Below are 16234 nucleotides of genomic sequence, written 5' to 3'. Positions count from 1 at the left end.
AGCATGAACTCTCCTTCTTTTTAAGCATTCAAAGGCATTTTATAAGCCATTGTCTTTTCTCCCCCCCTCTAGAAACCAGTGCTGTGTGGCAAATTGTGCAGAATAGAAATGCCTATAATGAATGTATTTAGTACTGGGTCACGCTGATGAACATTCTGCCCCCATGAATAATACTGTTTTACAAGTTTGTAGCCCTTTCAATTGCTGATCCCCAAACCCTATAGGCAAACTAGGAAAACTACCACAGGCAACTGGGACTTTAGAAACCCATAGCCATCTGGCCTAGACCTCTAACAATCTGAGCCAATAATTATATCAATTCAGGCTTTAGTGAGCCCCTTTGCAAACACCAAAAGAGCAAATAAAGGAATTAGTGACTATTCAAAGTTGGGGTGAGAATTCAAAGGTAATCTAATTTTGTTAGTTCTAGGAGAGTTTTCTTTGTAGACTTGGTAAGTCAAACCCCAAAATCCTAAGAGCAATGGATTTGATTACCTCAATACAGAAGACATTTTCTCCTAATGCTTAAAAAAGCAAAAATATCTTAAAAATCTCCATTTAATTCCTGACAGTGAGCTTGAACAGAATTAATCATTGTGAAAAAGTTTCAGCGTAACTTACTGAAATATTTAAGATAGATTGTAAATGAATATATATCCATAAAGAATGTGTTTCCATGAGTAAGTCTTTAAAGAACTTGGAATCCTTTCATGCAAAAGGGTTTTTTTTTTTTTTTTTTTTGCTGCTCTATCATCCTTACCAAATATTGCTTCATTTTCAGCTGGCCAATCTCTCCCTGAGGAATTATATATACCTACTGGACAGTATCTTGCTTTTGATTTCTCCTTAGTATATACTACTCTGTTTTTCAAATTTGTTTTCCAGAAGTACAAAATAGAAACTAAAATTTTCCTTTGAACTTTTGGTTAGTTCCAGCAATTCAACATGTCCTTATTTGGTAGCCCTGAAAAGAAAATACCAAAATAAAACAAAACAAAACAAAACAAAAACTGTCCCCCATATCACTTGCTGTTCACAAAAGGCTTTGTATCAGGGGAGAAAAACTGAAAAAAAATTTGTTAGTTGGTAATTGGATTGAACTTTCTTCTTCTTCTGAAATGTTATGAAGTCAGGAGAAAGTGGTAGACTCTTTAACACAATTTTTAGCTATCCCAGTGAAGAAGCAGTGATTGAATGTTCCTGAAAGTCCTCCATATGGCAGCCTTTGCTGACAAGAAAAGAGATAGCTTCACCTCTTGAGGACTGTGGCATTCAGCTCCTGAGGGAGAGTCTTGGCTACTTCCGAGATATGTTGTGCATGTTTTAATCACAAATCTTTTATTGCATCAGCCCAAGTTGGCTGAAAATTGCTATACTTAGAGAAGAGATACCAGCTGTCATATGCGATATAGCCTGTCACCTCTAATAATACTTTTATCATGCTACTTATTGTGATCACTTTTGTTTTAAAGGAAACAAAGCTTTAATCATAAATCTTTTATGTTTAATTTCCTACTGAAGAGGAAAGGAAATGTAAGACTCAATCGTAAAGCATGTATGTCTTTCGACTACATGAAGGATGGTGACTTTTGGGTACTAGACCACAAAATACAAAAGTCACTAAAATTTCTTACCAGCAGATGTGAGTTTTGTTTAAAAATTCTTAGTTATTAATTTATATTACTATGGGATCTCACAATCTTGTAGAATGACATAACATTATAACCTTTCTCACAGCATTTATTGAGAAATGCCTTGTAGGAGGAATCATGGTTTTGCTTGACACTAAATTGCTGTAACAGTCCTAAATAATTACTATGTATCGTGGGAAATTAGATAAGATCAAAAGCTTTACCAGACAAATGTTGGTAAAATTAAGAAATCTCAATACTCTGAAACTGTTTAAAAGGCATGGCATTTTATACGAACCCAACACAGTACAAATGCAGGTACTACCAGTTACTAGTGTAATCCTGAGCAAATTATTTATCTTTTCAGAGTCTGTCTAATCCTCTGGGAATAATAATTATTTACTATAAAGAATTCTTGAAAGAATTAAAGATTTACTTTTCATAGAGGCTGGCTCAGAGTAAACATACAACAAAGCTTAGTTTTCTCTCCTTAGCCTCTGTGTATCTGTTTTCTTCCTAACATCCATTTGGGGACTAGGGTGGGGAATCATATGAATTATGACCACAGTCCTTGTTGCTTTTCAAGCTTCTGGTTTAGGTGCTTTGTAATTTTATGCTAGAAAGATGAAGCTCTCCCCATTTTTGATTTATGAAGGTCTCTCGTGAAACATAATTGACAAAACTAGTAGTACTGATCCATGATGATCTTGAAAACTTGTTGGTTCACTGAAGAAAATTCCACAGGATCCATAAAATATACATAAGTATACCTCCAGACCCTAAACCATAGAAATGTATCTATTAATACAGTTAAAAGAAGTCTATCAGGTGCTTAATTATGTTGTATATTTGGTAGGATACACATCTACTATTGCCTGTTCTCAAATCATTTCCAGTCATGTCACAGAATACTGCTAAAACAAAAGGAAGTAATGGGATATGATATCTTGCCAATGACAAGGAAAGACAGGACTTGTCAAATACAATTTTCATTTAAAAAGCATTATTACACCCTTTATCAGTCATATTATATCTCTTCATGTTGTTCTTACTGTATTCCATTTACTAATCTATTCAAGAGTATACAATATAAAATCACTGAACAATATGAACTCTTTATTGGAACAAAGTTATCAACATAAGACCTAGGGTTGGTAAATGAGAATGGATCCTAAATTATCCTGAGGCTTGTAGAAAATGAATAGATTCTAGGAGAAATTTGATCAAAACAATGGGACAAATGCCCAGAGGAGGACCACACACCTGGAGGAATAACTGTGAAGGTGCCAGGAGGCAGCATCAGTGGGAGGCCAGGAAGTGTTGGAGTCCATGAAACACAGTGACAGGTGCTAGGCCAATTTTGCCTGAGTGGGCAGTCAGTATTTAGGATGTCCTGCCAAAGGTAGAGTGCCAAGTTCCAACAGGTGACTTAAGGGCTGGCAACAGGCAATCAACTAAGTCAGGATGTGAGGCACGTAGGTAAGTCACTGTTCATTTTAAGACTTCAGGCCTTCTGAGCCAGACAGATTATGAAATCAGATATTAAAATGGAGAGAACAAGACATCTGCCTAAGATCCAGTATTCTGAAAATGGGTACACACTGGGAACCTAGTCAAAGTTTGAGAAACATCACAAAATTAAACTGGATGACAGCAGGGTTGATTTTAGGATTAATCTGCTGAACTATTATAGTCTCTTAAATTTCCTTCCTATCAGGACAGTATCCTGAGTCAAAAACTAAGCCTACAAATTGTGTTCCAAAAGTGCTGCTGAGAAGCTTTGAGGGCCTCAGGGGGAGGGCAAGCCCGTAAGTGAGTTGAGTATCAGTTCTCAGCTGAAAGCATTACTACACAATGTACGGTCCATAGAGCAGCAGCCTGGGCATTATCTGGAAGCTTGTTAGAAATGCAGAATCTCAGACAGCACCCCAGACTTACTCAAACAGATTCTGCATTTTAATAAGTTCTCGGGCTGATTCCTATGCACATTAAAGCTTAAGACACAATGCTCTGAAGGGTAGTCTATTGTCTGAAGTGGTCGAAACCCAACATAATGGTTGAAATCTCACTTCCTATGTGCTGTGAGATTTTGCTCCTCCAGGGAGTTTAGACAATTGGCATATGGTAAAGACCATCATAGAAAGGGCCGAGGCTTAGATTCCACTTATTAAAGAACACAAGTAGAAGTGATATAAGAAAACTTCTCTAGTTCAATTCACAGAAAGAAAAGAGAATTGAGTTTCCTTCTGGATCCAATGTTTTATACCATTTATCTCCCTATCCTTATCTATTTAGGCAGTACACTTTTCATGTGGGAGGAAAATCCTTTTCTTTCTTATTCTTTTTTTTTGTTTTTGTTTTTGTTTTTGTTTTTGTTTTTTAGGGCTACACCCACAGCATATGGAAATTCTCAAGCTAGGGGTGGAATCGGAGATGCAGCTGCTGGCCTTCACTGCAGCCACAGCAGTGAGGGATCTGAGTCACATCTGTTGTTACCTACACCACAGCTCATGGACATGCCAGATTCACTGAGTGAGGCTAGGGATCAAACCTGTCTCCTCATGGATACTAGTCTGGTTCATAACCCACTGAGCCACAATGAGAACTCTGGTAGGGAAATGCTTTTTGAAAAAAGAGATCTAAGTATTTGAAGAGCTATTTCTGAAGGCAAAAATACTTCCAGTGTCATTACATATATGTATATTTGCACATATGTATGTGCTTAGGAATCTCTGAGTGTTTTGCATCTATCAAGTATATAGCAATGGACATGTGCTTTCTGTTTGCTTCATGCCAATTTTCCTTCATTATTCAGTGGTGTGGGAAGGCAAATCTTGAGTACATTGTTTATTTATCCTTAACTATTTCTAGTTTAAGATTAAAAAAAAAGGAAATTGACGTGTTACCAAAAGTTTATTGCCAATGCTTAAATCTTTCATGTCCATATTAAAATCCATTTCATCTGTAATACTTCTGAGTGCTCTTAATAAATATCAAGTTTATCCAACTGTTTATTTTTCCAACTAAGAACATCCGACTGTACATAGACTGGTGCCTACTCTTAAGAAAACATTTCTAAAGGTATAAAGGTAAACTAATATGACTTAGAAGTATTAACATTTATTAAATAATAAAAATCAATACTATTTTATGATGGATTAGATGAAAGCTTTTTGAAAGTTTTTCGTATAGTATGTTAAGCTTAAGTACATATCTATTACCATCAAAATTATACAAAAACTTGCTACTAAATATGGCTAGCTTAATTGCAATTTCAATGTCCGGTTGCTTATTTATTCAGAATTTTTTGGAAATTACTCACTTTATGGTTTCCATCTACTAGCTGAACCACTTTTAAAAGGAGCAATCCAGGAGCTCTCTTATGGTGCAGTGGGTTAGGATCCATCATCGTCACTACAGCAGCCTTGGTTTGCTCTCTGGCCCAGGAACTTCCATATGCCATGGATGCAGGCAAAAAAAAAAAAAAAAAAAAAAAAAAAAGAGGAGTGATCTAGGATTTGAAGTGCAGCAAAAGCAATATTATCAAATTAAGGGATGCTTAATTTCACAAGAAAATTTCAAAGTATTGTCAAATAGCAATTTTTGTCAAGAATAATTAAAGTTCCATAAAATAAATTAACAAATTTAGTACATATAGCAGATACCAAGCTATACAGCTAGTCTCTGGAAATGTTTTTACTTCCTTTAGCAACCTACAAAAGAAACAGTTTGTCCATACTTTTGACATCATAAATGTCTGAATGTATGTCAGTTATACAGAAAATGTTTCAATTGAAACAAAACTGAGGTAATTTGATAAGCCTTCATTGAAAATAATACCTATTTCCTAAAAAGCACATAGCAGTCTACCATTTGTAATAACATCGTGCCTCTTTTATCATCTAGTATTTATTTTGAATGGATAAATTAATTATAATAAATTACCCAATTATAGTCGATATTATATATCAATAGGAATTTAATTTCCAAAGCAGATTCTTGTTTAAACAGTAAAGCATTAAATAGAATCTGCCTAAAAGCAGCAAAACATTTTAGAAAATATCTACTCCAAAATGTAATTAAGAGGGCAAATTGAAGAGTTTACATTTAAAATGTTACTCATAAAAAGTACTGTCTCATAGCAACTAAATGCCAAGGTCTTGGAATACAATAAAAATAAAGATAATAGCCATTGACCATTATTGTGAGCCAAATGCTTTATATATATATATATATTTCCTCACTTAATTCTTACTATAATCTTAATAATGAAACGTTTATAATCGCTAGAAACATGAGGGATACAAGTAGGAGAACCTAGCCAAAGTGTCAACAAGAAAAAGTTTATTATCTCAAAAAACAAGATGATACTGGAGTTCCTGTCGTGGCTCAGTGGTTAATGAAACCGACTAGGAACCATGAGGTTGCAGGTTTGATTCCTGGCCTTGCTCACTGGGTTAAGGATCTGGCATTGCCGTGAACTGTGGTGTAGGTTGCAGACGTGGCTTGGATCCCGCATTGCTGTGGCTCTGGCGTAGGCCAGCGGCAATGGCTCCGATTCGACCCCTAGCCTGGGAACCTCCATGTGCCGAGGGAGCGGCCCTAGGAAAAGAAAAAAAAAAAAAAAGGCAAAAAGACCCCCAAAAAACAAAAACAACAACAAAAAACCTAAAAAACAAGACGATAGGACATTTCTGACACTGAATGATTAAGCAGCTCAGTAATGCTATCATGAACCATGTTTCTGACATCCTTCTACTCTTTCATCTTGAATATCCTGCCTTATTCTTCGTAACTGGGTTCCTTCATCTTCCCAAAATGGCTGTTGTAGTTCCAGGAAATGTCTCCCCATGCAGTTGAATACAGTTACAAAAAGGTAACTCTTTATAGAGTTTTTTTCCATCAAGGAAAATATATATTCCAGGAGTCTCCACTGATATCCTCTTAAAGCTCATTGGTCAGATTTGTGTCACATAATGGTTCTTTACTCTCAGGCAAGGAGAGGGGTATTGTCATGATTGACCTAGTCCTGCTTTCCCAAAACATCTTCTTCAGCTCAAAGAGTTAAAATATTGGGATTCAGTTACAGAGTGGAGGAGAGAGGGGTTGTTGAGTAGAGAGTAGGTATTGTCTGCCATCTTAATCCTAGAACCATTTTATGATTAAGAAGCTAAGACAAAGTTTAAGTAATTTTTTACACAGCTGATACATAGTGGATACTGAATTTGTATGTCCATATATGCATCCACAGTCTACTTCTGATACAGTAACAACTACTTGTTTCTTAGATATTAAATGAAAATCCCATTTTTGAATACTTTTTTCAAAACAATGAAGCTGTGAGGAAAGATATCAGTACATATCAAAGTGAATTATCTCATGGGAAAATACTATAATTCATGCAACAACAACAACAACAAAAATCACTGTTTTACCCTTTGGATGATTTCCTTGAAAATTATCAAAGCTATGGGAATAATCGAAGTGATTCTTAGAGCTGGGAAAAATGGAGGAGGTGAAGAAAGGAAGTATATTTCTGACTCTTAATATTCTAGATATCCTGGTTTCTCTGAGATCAGGCTCATCTAGAAGGAAACACAATGCAATCATCTGTAGATTAAAAGATGCAACTAGGGAGTTCCTATCATGGCTCAGTGGTTAACAAACCTGACTAGCATCCATGAGGATGCGGGTTCGATCCCTGGCCGCCATCAGTGGGTTATGGATCTGGTATTGCCGTGAGCTAGGCCCTAGGTGTAGGTCGAAGATGCAGCTCAGATCCTCCGTTGCTGTGGTTTCGGTGTAGGCCAGAGGCTGCAGCTCCGATTCAACCCCTAGCCTGGGAACCTCCATGTGCCTGGTGCGGCCCTAAAAAAGACAAAAAAGACTAAATAAATAAATAAATAATGCAACTAGAAAGTCTGGGAAACTGAGAAAAGGAGGATAGACATTCAGATTCTTATTTATGTTATAATCAGAAGCATTCAGGTGTTTGAGCAAAAAACCAACTAGGTGACTGACACAAGGGAGTAACAAAATGTGGTACAGGGGAAACTGACTTGGGATCAAAGAAACCCACTTCCCACTCAAGGGCCCTTTGATGCTGCATCATTTTTCAGACCATCACCAGTCTTCTCAGTGATATGTCACTCTCTGCAAATCTTTTCTTGTATGAAGGATAGAAAACTAAATTCAAGAGGAAGACATAAAAGTGCACCTGGATGTCCTGTTTACATTGAGTACTCAAGAGTGTATTATTTATTTGGACACACTTTTCTAAAAACTCTGCTTTCTGTTGTGAGGCTAAATGAAAGACACTCACATTCCTGGCAAAGAAAGTAACATCATTTAAGGCAAGCAAATATGCTTTATCTTTCTCAGCCAAAAGTATTTAATTTAACCATCTAAACAAATAAAAACAGTAAAAAAATCTCTAACTTTTAAGAAGCATATGTAGTCTGAACATCATTAAGTCTGCACAGGAGGTCTGAATTTCTAACATCCATTTAATGAAATAAAAAAAAATTCACTTTCTCCGCAAATCTCGGTACAAATTTTCTTAGAAAAAATGGCTATGCATTTCTGTTTTAATGTGTGCTTTTGGTAATAGTAATATGAAAAAGCAAATCTCAATACCCATCCCCCACTTTTAGCAGTTCACCAAAGCAGGATGAAATTGTTTTAAAATGATTTTGCTTGATAGAATTAAACTTATAGAAATCTCTGATTTGCAAAAAAAAAAAGTAAACATATTTGAGATTTTGAAGAAATAATCAGTAACTACATTTGCTGTGGTTCTTTCTGTTTTGCTGCATCTCTACAGTGTTTTAAATTCAAAAGGTTTCTGCTAGCACTGGATTATGATTATTATGCAGGAGCAGATCCCAGTATAAACAGCTTGCTTGGCATTTACATATTGCTCCCACATGCTTCCATATCTGCCTTCTCAGTAAGTCAGAAGCACATATTTTATTATTATGAAAAGAACACAGTTTTTTATTTACTATAGAATCTTGGGTCTTTACAAACAGAATAATCTAGCACCATAGAGTTTATGCAATCTCAAACCTGCACTGTTAATAATGATATCAACTTACAGAGAATGTAAATATTTCTAACTTAAATCTGTATTACTAATGCAAGATCATCAAAGGTTTTCCACAATGAATTCAGAAATTCCAGCCTAACTAATTGCTTTCATAATAATGAGGGTCAACCAGCTGAACAAGAAGTGTGAACTGAAACAGCTTTTATTTAACCCAGAGAGAGACACTGAGCCTCTCTTCTAGGGCAGGATAAATGTGACAAATCTACTGTATCTGCAGTCACCATTGAAACTAACCCTGATTTCCCATCCTAGAAGTAGGCCCACTTTTTCCTACAAGGTATATAACACCAAGATTTCAGAAAAGTGGGTATATATTAGTTTATTAGTTACTTTTCACCTCAAGAGTGAAAGTAGCTAACATATAATAGGATTTCTTACAGGTTGATACCATTTTACTATCCTCATGGAAAGCCCTAAATTGCCATATGGAAAATACTGCCACACAAACCTAAGTGCCCAATATGTGAGGGTCCATTCTAATTACACTTGCCTCCATCCTGATCATTCATTTTTCTAAGACAGGGCATTCTAGACTTCCTAGCCTTAGATATTTAACAAATAAAATTAAAGCATCATTAGTAAGCAGACATTTTAACTTGTTAAGGATAGATCATTCAAGAGCATTTTAGCTAAGATGATTCAAAAGATCAAGAGTTTTTATTTTTATTTAGAAATGAATATTATTGATAAAAATTCTACATCCTAACATTTTTCTCTTTTGATTTTTCTGTAGGGACAACATGGCTCTATTTCTTCATGTCATTAAAAACCATGTGACCTTGTAAATCTGCTATAGAATAAACAGCCTGGAGGTAGTTACAAGAGGAAAAGGCAGGCATGGTTTATCAGAAGAGTATGCATCATATACTGAACATCAGTCTTTCCATGTGAGTTGTTAACTGTTTGGGGTGTAACTGTTTCTCCACAAAGAATCAGATATTCCTTCTCCAACCATTCCTCTACTGTGGTAAAACCAGTGCCATAAAGTCATTGCAAAAGACAGCAAACTTTGTTATTGTAATGGGCTTTTTTTTTTTTTTTTTAAACAATAGGTCTAGCAGGTGGCATGTGGCTATGGCTGGGTCTAGCTCCATCTCCAGGGTGTCAAGATGTCCCTCAAAGTTTCTGTGGGAGGAATTTGTTGGTGGGATTTGGATTGTAAAGGCACGCGAGCATCTGCTGCCTCCCTGGTCTCATTACCATTCAGACAATTAACTCCTGTGGCTCTCGGCTGAGGAGCCAGGACCAAGGACTCTATTTTACTGCTTTTCTGACAATGCTCATTATCATTCATCTGAACTTAAGAGTTCTCAGGCTTTCAACTCAGTGGAAAGTTTTCTCAGGAAAATAGATCACACACTGAAAAGCACTAGGAATGAGAGAGAAGGAACAGAAAACTGGCTAAGTACCCAAACCAACACCTGGAAAGAACTGGGATTCTGGAATGTGGAATTTAATTTTACTTTATAATAGCAGGCCATGTCTTTCAAGATGGTGTCATATTTCAAAGGCCAGTGTTTGGTCTCCTGGTATTTTTCAGTTAAGGAACTATGATCAGTTAACAATCCTTATTTCAACTGTCCTTATTGATTCCAGCCTGAGTTTTGCATCCTGTAGAAGCTTTGGTCAAGACTAAATCTTTGTCTCCAAAAAAGGTTTTGAGTAATTTACAGTAGAATCAAGCAGAGCATTTTGAAATGCAAGGAAGGAAAGATTCATGAAAGATGTGACAAACTCAGGCAAGCCTGTTATTTCTAAAGCCTTAGTCAGTCTGATTAATCAGTATTAAGTTCCAGAGTTATCAGAAATGCTACCTGAAAATTAAAGTTGTACTGTCTCTTTAACCACTTGTCTCATGATAAATATTCATAAACTGCAGTTATTAACAAGTTTATCTTGAGCCAGATTGAAGTGATAATATATGGCTTTTTTCTAGATTAAATAGTAGAAGTCTGTCATTTATTGACATCTAGACTACAAAGAGGTTAAAAGAAAACCTCCTTCTTTGTTACTAAATAAGTGATATAAGAACTACACCTCTTAAAGATAAAACTTAATTTTGAAAAAGAAGCATTTAAAACAATCTGGCTCAAATGGACTACAAGCTTCTTTGTTTGAAACAACAAAAGAATAATTAGGCTGTTAAAAGCTGGGAAAGCTGTGTTATGTGGTGGAAGCTATGAAGTTTTATTTGTACTTTTATGAAAAAATTAGGTTGTGAAAGAAAGTTTACAAAACCATTTTTTTTTGCAATAAGTAAAACTTCAATGACTACAGTTGAGAAAAAATTATAATATTTGTGATATCACTATTGAAAAATTTTGTAATTATCAAGCTTTGTATTTTTTAGAAGTGGGAAACAACTTTATTGATCCTGATGGCACTGCTTTTCTTTTGAACTCCAGAAGTCAAAAAATTTCATTTATATGTATATATTTAAATATAGCACTAAGAATGATTATATTTTCAAGAGTATAAATTTATTATTATAAATTTAAATTGCCTAATTTTATATGCCATTCTACACTCTCCTCCAAAATGCACATTTTCACAAGTAAATCAAAGGAGAAAATAAGATAAATACTAGGGATGTGATATAATTCAAACAACATGTGAATGGAGAAAAAAAGCTCTCGGTATTCTAATGCTCATTGTTTGTAATAACTCATGTTTGGAAGATACTAATGTGTAGTGGAGTTACAAAAAATGCTTTGCCCCCCAGGCTGCTTAGACAAAATAAAAGCATCTGAGTTCCTTATATCTTATCTTGGTATAAAGTGCTAATACTCCATTAAGAAACTCACCTAGTATTTCTTGACAGCTTAGAATAAAGCACTTCAAGTTATTTCTGTATGCTAGGGGTCTAATATAAACATCTCTGGAACCACAGTGCCCATTTAGGCTTTCACAGTAAGGCTAGAGACCCAAATCCTTACTGCGCTTTACTTTGCAGAAGCATGGTTGAAAATTGTTTTAAAGGTTGCATCCATGGAAATGACATTTGTTTCCTGAGTTCTGGTACCGATATGAAATGCTTAGTTCACAACCTTTGTATTTCTAGTCTTTCTCATCCCAGACCGCTTGAATCCCACCCCTTGCACTACCCAGAGCTCTGCCCCAGTGTATCAGGAGCCAGTCTTGTACTGAGTCAGAAAGAATATAGGAACATTGGTGCTCACCAGTAATTGATGTTTCATTGAGTCTGACCCCAAGCCTGGTCCCTGGCTCTAGTTAGACTTCTTCTTTACCTGGTATGTCAATCTCACCTACTCTCCCAATTATAGTGGTTGACCTTAAGACTTTCCTTGGTTTTGCTAGTTTTATTCTCCTGCCATTCCAAATCCAAGTTATTCAATCTTGCTGCAAATGCTTTTGGCTGTTGCCTTTTATTAGCTGGTGAAATTCTGTAATGCTGATATTCCTTTGGAAATCGCCCCTGGAATCCTCATTGTTTGCACCACCTACCTGTGAGAGTACCAGTGATCTCATGTTGTACTGCCAAGTGCTCCTAGAGTGACAGTTTGTAGTTAGCTGCCAGACCTGCTGATGTTCTGCCCACTACATTGACTCTTCATTCAATGCTTTGGATGAGCCTTCTAGCATTCGTTCTGCTCCAGTAAGAGGTTTAATTTACAGCTTCTCTCCCTTCATGGCCTCATGTGCTGTCACGTGTTGAACCCAGCCTTGCTTGTTAGAATTGCCCATGTCCATAACATAAATGAGAATTTACCAACATTTCTGCCTGTTAGTGCACTGCAGAAAATGCGAACTTCATAGAATCTGAACACATACCAACTAAAACTTAAATTCTATTTAAAGTATTACACAAGTCTGTGGTATAGAATATTGTTAAAAATAACGGTATACCAACATATTTGTTATTAATGCAATTAGATCTTCAACAGCAACAAATTGTGTCTTATCTTTGTAAATCATGTTAGTGATGTTCAGGTATCATTTTTTAATTGTATCTAAAATAAACAAACCTATAAGCCAGGACATGTCAATTAAGTCAATTTCACTAGTTGGTTAAATCATTATTATGCTAAAAACAATAAGAATTGTATATAACCATTAGAGCAAATATATTTGCTGTATTTTCTCTAAGGATTCTAATATGAATGTATATGTATACATATAGATATGGGTATATACATATATACTTTCATTATTTACACACACATGCATATATATATATAGGTCATTTATCAATGTAACTCAAAGGAAATATGACATACAGTCACATGCTAAAATATAATTAAAATAATAGAGCGCACATTCTCTCCAGGGTTATAAATGTGACAACATCCAAATGTTTAGTAAATGTTTTCTAAAAAAGCATATGCTCACAGGCACATGAGTTAAATCCCGGAGCAGATACAAAACTGCATAATGAAGCAGCTGGTATTACCTCTTACAAATTAAAAATATACTAATTTAATATTTTCATTATGGGAATGGAAAGTGACCTGAATTTTCAAACTCTAACACACATGCAAATATAAACAAATGTTACCTTTCTTCATGTGTGTGAAAAAAAAATCATTTTCCTTATAAAAAATAAAATCTTACCATTCATTTAGAAATAATTTGTGTATGTCACTAACAAAATTGATGTGCTGTGCTGGTTTGGTTTTAGAGGGAATATCTGCATTATACTCATGTTACTAATCAATGTTAAAAAGTCATATTCACATTTTGCCTTTGAGTGCACTTTGAAAACTATCGTGTTATTAAGATGCTTTTGACTGTTTTGCCCTTACAAATGTCCTCTTAAATCATGGAATAAGGCTGTTAAGCAAATGTAAAATAAGTCAACCATGAATTGTATGGCATATGGGCAATATCCATTAAAGAAGTTTGTATGTAGATAAAAGTAAAATTCTATAAAATGGAATATCAGAGTCTAACTAGATTTGGAAGATAACTATTATGAATGCTACACTAGTCAAATTCCTTGGGTAAGTTGATTATTATTCCTAGGGTTTTATTCTGTATATTGAACAGGTAGGTTAAATATTGTGTTTAACTCTTTTTTAAAAAAAAATGCAATATAGAGACAGTTTATATTTTATTCTTCAAAATAGTATTTCACCTTAGGTATTTTTAAATTACAAATAATTGCTTGGCTAATAAGGCTTTCGATGAATGATTATTTTATAGACTGATTACACTGATTTGCAAAACTTCTGCTCAGGGTCACAACAATCTTCCTTATTAGCCATGGCTTGCTTATTAAGTAGTGATTCTCAATTGCGAATGCATGAGCCTTAGAAAAATGGTTTTTTCAATCATTCCCCTTGGTTGGTCATTGGAATCACCTGAAGAGCTTTATAAATGACTGCTGGCTGAATCTCACTCCTAGAGATTCTGATTTAATTGATCAGCCTTGCTTCCTGGGTAGTTTGAAAAGCTCTCCAGGTGATGATAATATGCAGTCAAGGTTTAGAATCATTTCAGTCAACTCTTTCTAAAAACAAGTATTTTGACTATGAAGAAGATTATGTCTATATTATGCATGAAATATTGAAACAAGGAAACTGACTTATTATGTGATAGCAAAATTGGTGTTATTTATATCTTTGTTCCGATTTGAGTATAGCAACAGAAGAGTGCCTAAAGAACATTGGTCCATGGTCAGGAAATAGGAAGGGAAGGGGCAAGAACATCTGTGGGAGAAGAAGAAAGAGTGAGGAGTGGAGGCAGCCAAGGATATGGTGAGTTAAAGCACTCTGTTGAACCTTTTCTACCTTACAATCCTTTATCCTCTAATGTTCACATAAGAGTTCAAGTTCTATAAAAAGGATTTTACCTTGGGAGGGGGGAGAAGAACAACAAAACCAGCATTCATTACACGATAGTTATTTTGTTATTTTGCCATTCAATCTTAAAAATATAAAGACATTACATTGGAAACAAATCCTGCCTTTGGTGATACCCTGGAAATAACATGTTACTTCTTGACCAAGGAGAAACCAGGACTTATACATTCATACATGATGTTACATATCTCCATGCAGCCATTCTAACAGCATGAAAATCAGATCCTTGATTCCGCCTTAAAAGTCACCTTCGCTCTCCGTGAAAAATGAACTGTCAATTCAAAGGCAATCCTGAAGAGAAATGGTGATAGATGTGTTACAATACAAATGTTGTACTTTAAATGATTTAAAATGTGAAGGGGAGCCAATAAGAACTCTGAGGCAAACTGGGAAGCCAGGTGGCCCTATAAAACATGAATTTAAATACAATAGTTTTCTGAGGGAATTGGATTAGGCCATTCTTATAAGGAAGATGGGATATCTAGGATAGGCCTGGTGAACAGGGATGGCAGAGAGTAGAGTTTTAAAGAGTTAAAGAGATTTCTTTTTTCCCATCACTATGGGGGAGTGCCTGGAAAACTATTTAATACCTTAAACATGTGCCAAGTTACTTGAGTAATGTGAAATTGATACCTTACTCTGTAGCTCAAGAACTAAAATTATTAAACATTAATTTTTCTCTTAAATGGTGTATTATGGAGGACAATTGACTAAAAAGGGCAAGGGGCATGTGTTAAAAAAAGAAAAATAGATGAACACAGTGAAAGCAGAGGCTTGATATTGGAGAATCAGAGGTTAGCATCTGACTGGGGAAGATTGTGACAGACGCCATGCCCATCTGGGTGGTCTGATTTATCATAGGCTTTGCCACTGATTTGAGATTTGACCTTCAGGCAAATTAAATGTGAAGAGACATGACCCTCATTCTGTCCTAATTTTTTTCACCAGCTTGCATTATAATTATTTGACTAGATGAGTCAGTTGGTCAGTCAATTAAAATTACTCTCTTAGCACTTCATTTTCTGATCAATAATCATCTCTCTTTATGAAATAGAGTAATTACCTCCCTTAAAATTATTATTATAAAAATCAAATCATTGAATAGCAATACTACCAAATAAATTATTTGGACAAAGCTGTTCATTGAAGCACTATTTATAATCATAAAAAATAAAAATAATTTTAAATTGGAAATAACTCAAGCACTTATCAATAGTGTACTGCTTGAATAAACTATAAAAAAATCCATATGTGTAAGACTGTGCAGCTGAAATGAATAGCTGTTCTACAGAGAGACCATCAAGTCATGGAGAAATTATGTAGACTATGTTGCACCTCGTCTAAGAATATTTGGATACCCAAATGTGTGTGGGTATAACTGTTTATATTTTGAAACATCAGAGATATTATCCACAAAATTTTAAAAAGCTCATCAATGGAGAGGGGAGAGAATAGGTTATAATGAGGTGAATTTTTTTGTATGTATCCTGTTTACATATTGAACTTTGGAATAATGTAAAATACTCTATAATTATGAAATAGAAGTGAATTTTAAAAGTCAAGAATGATATGAAAGGAACATACATGTGGATTATTTTTCAAATGACATACTCATTCCTATATCTTACAAATGAAAAGACCTAGAATCAATGAGATCCTTTAGTGCCCTAACT

Source organism: Sus scrofa, chromosome 8, assembly GCF_054392235.1.
Source record: "Sus scrofa isolate SSC_HxYL_T2T_F1_AM1 chromosome 8, Sscrofa_HxYL_maternal_Yorkshire_Landrace_v2.0, whole genome shotgun sequence".
NCBI lineage: Eukaryota > Metazoa > Chordata > Mammalia > Artiodactyla > Suidae > Sus > Sus scrofa.
The sequence above is the reverse complement of the archived record's forward strand: the minus strand, read 5'-3'. Positions refer to the sequence as shown.